Source organism: Arachis hypogaea, chromosome 18 (assembly GCF_003086295.3).
Source record: "Arachis hypogaea cultivar Tifrunner chromosome 18, arahy.Tifrunner.gnm2.J5K5, whole genome shotgun sequence".
NCBI classification, from domain to species: domain Eukaryota; kingdom Viridiplantae; phylum Streptophyta; class Magnoliopsida; order Fabales; family Fabaceae; genus Arachis; species Arachis hypogaea.
The window spans coordinates 37,256,908-37,260,297 of NC_092053.1; positions in this window are offsets into that span (position 1 = coordinate 37,256,908).

A 3,390-nucleotide genomic window follows, 5' to 3' on the forward strand; every position below is an offset into this window, starting at 1 on the left:
GTAAAGAGAAATAGAGAATGGGAGAGAGGTAGATAAGATGATGGATAGGAGGAAGAGAATGTATTAATTTTGGAAAAAATATTTCATCTTAATTTTAATGAGTGTTATGTAACATATTTTGGTTGTTAAATTAGTAATTGTTTTACTCAAATTTTGTTAATGTTTAAAAGAAAACGTGGGTATCTCAATATCGCAATTGTATCGTCAATAAGAATTAAAAAGGATTGAAAGTAACAAATAAACAAAGAAATGTAAGATACCGAAGACAAACTAAATTGCAGAAATTAAAACAAATAAAAAATTAAAGAGAAGATAAAAAAAGAAACATAAACGTAAAAAGAACAAGTAAAAGTAGAGAAATTTTATTAATAAAAACGGAAAAGAAACAAATTACAAGTGTTTTAGTTCAGATGAATTATTTAAGATTTCTAATTTTACTCTGTGATGTCAAGGGGGTTGAGAGCGTTTTGGATTTCTAAGTGTTTTCCAAAAGAACTGAACTCCTTACAAAATATGCTTAAAGCTCTATTTATAGACTAACGTAATATCAACTGACAGTTACTAAATGAAAATTTGAATGGCATTTGTACTTGTTCCTGCACTTGTTGTTTGATACCAATTCAAAAAAATCAAAATAAATAATCACACTGTCAAATAACCTAATTTAATTAAAATAAACATAAATATTATATACAAAAACATAACTATATAACTAATTATTTCTTTTTTATAATTTTTTATAAAAATAATATTTTTTGTCTAACATAATGTCTCCCCAGATTTTTCACTTGACGTCATATAGTGATTGAAAGTGAAAAAAATCTTGTTATTTATAGCAATAAAAGAAGCATATATAAGCACGTATTTATTTATTCTTTTAAACTTATTACTATTATTTTTTTATATATATTTTTATTTTATTATATATACATATATATTTTTATTATTTTATTATATATTTTTTTCTTTTTTTAAAATATATATAAATAAAAACACGTATTGACAAGTATCTTATTTTAAAATGTTAACTTATAATATAAATAGGAGCACTCGTACAGTGTCGTACTTTTTTTTTTTTGTTTATTTATTTATTTACCTATTTATTTTTCTTTATTTTGACCAAACAAAAATAAGATAGCTCAATACTCTTATCTTTTTGTAATATTTATGAGAGAGAATATGTTAGTGTCTTGAATACACAAAAGTTTCTTCTTTAATTTTGTGTTTCTCATTCTTTCAAATTTTATCTACTATGGTGGACTTCTTCCGTTCATAAGAACTCAACTACATTTAGCTCTTCTGATATTTCAGGTAAGATTTAATTGCTAGCTCTATTTTTATCTTTTTCTTTTTCATTGTTGATTTAGAGGAACCTTAACTCTAAATGGTGTGAATATTATCTCTTGTGTTATCTATGAGTACTAAAATCTTATTTTGAAGAGTATTCTCTCTTTTTTCCTTTACATTCTTGACTCAAATTAAGATTTGACTGTTGAATCATTATTCCTCAATTCTACTATGTTTTTTTTTTGTTCAATATGTTCTCTTTTTTCAGATTACATGCATGCTTCACTGTATTAAATTTTATGAACCAAAAATTACAGATTATTTTTTTGGACATATTCAAGTGTGCTAGAAGTCAAATACTCTTTATCTTAGTCCTTTTGAATTGAAAAAAATAGTAGGATGTTCTAACCTCTAAAAAAGCATATCTTTTTGTTGGTCCTATTGTGAATTTGTGATAAAATTCCAAATAAATAGGCTGCTAATATATATGTATATTTTTTATTTATGATAAAATCCCAAATAAAGAGGCTTCTAATAATAGGCTCGTTTGGGAAGCTTTAAAAGTAACTTTTTTGAGCTTTTGACTTATGAAAAGTAGTAGTATTTGTAACACCCTACCATACAGGGTCTTATGCTTAAGTCATAATTCAGAGATGGCAAGGTATTACGACCTCTAAAACAAAAATTTAGTACTTATAGTAGTATGAATAATTGATTATAGCTAGGAGCCTTTGTAGAAAAAGTGGTAAACAAAAACCGTAACTCGAACGCGCAACACTCCGATCGATAACGTAACGAACAAGGATAAGCCAACGCGAGATCATATATATAAAGAGTGTCAAAAACGGGAATATCAAGACTCAAAATTCGGCTGCGAAGATAACCGGTCCGAGCATAGCAATATATACATATAATAAAATAAGGAAAACTCCAAGGAAAACCCAAAGGGACACAAATATAGAAACCTATTCTCCAAAACCTCCTATAAGAGGAGTCATCACAGTTTGTATTATTTAATGGAGATAAAAGTATCTAAACAAGATATATAACCCAAAACAAAGTCCCGAGAACAAAGGATCTTCGCTAATCCAGAAGTCTCCAGCATGCCTCAGCGAGGAACCTCACGTCCTGCATCTGAAAACCACAAAATCCGCATGCGTGAGAACCAGAGGTCCCCAGCATGGTAACAGCTTCCACATATATAATACAAAATAATAGAGGAAAGCCGAAGGCAATCCTAGAACTTCCTCCAAATAATATCAAAGCTTATAAACATGCTAAACCGTAAGTGGCAACTGACTAAAGATTCTTCAGTCTAACTAATACTTCCCTTTCCAATTCCTTCAGACCTCCCAACCACCAACAGGAGTATAATATAGCAAACACAGTTATATCAGACAAGAGATATACAAATAAGAACAATTAAGGCATTTAGACAAATAGCAAGTAATATGCAGTCAAATAGGCAATCTCAAACAATTCACATAGTATGCATATGATGAATGCCTGTCCCTAGTGGCTGATGATATCATCTGTCGGTTATAGAGCCAACCCGATAAGTCCTGGTAGCTAACCATTGGACTGTCCCTCTGTCGCGCATCCCCAACTCGAGTTATACTCGTCATAAACTTGATCATAATCATGATCCATATCCATCACCCTCACTGGTGAATATTTACGGGGGCGAGCTCATCCGGGACTTTCACAGTGCCCGGCCACACTTACGACATAGGGTCAACAGAGCCTCGAGTCTCAACCTGGAGCACGTGGTGGCTAGCTACTGCTACTACCCAGGGAAACCCTCATCTCCGATGGTGGAAGTGCAAATATTCACAATTCATTCAACAGCATATATGCATTTATACTTGGCCATAATCATGGCTCCACCGTAACACGACAATAATCTAGCCATCCGGCTCACGGTTAAATCCATAACCAGCTAATTCATTAACAATTACGGCCCTTCGGCCCATGGCACAACAAACACTTCCACCGCCATCCTCCACATCTCACATAATCATCTTTGATCCTCATTGATCATTCATTTTTCCCTTGCTTCACTCGCAAGTTACCACATTCACTAGCTCCTTATCTCATAGCTAG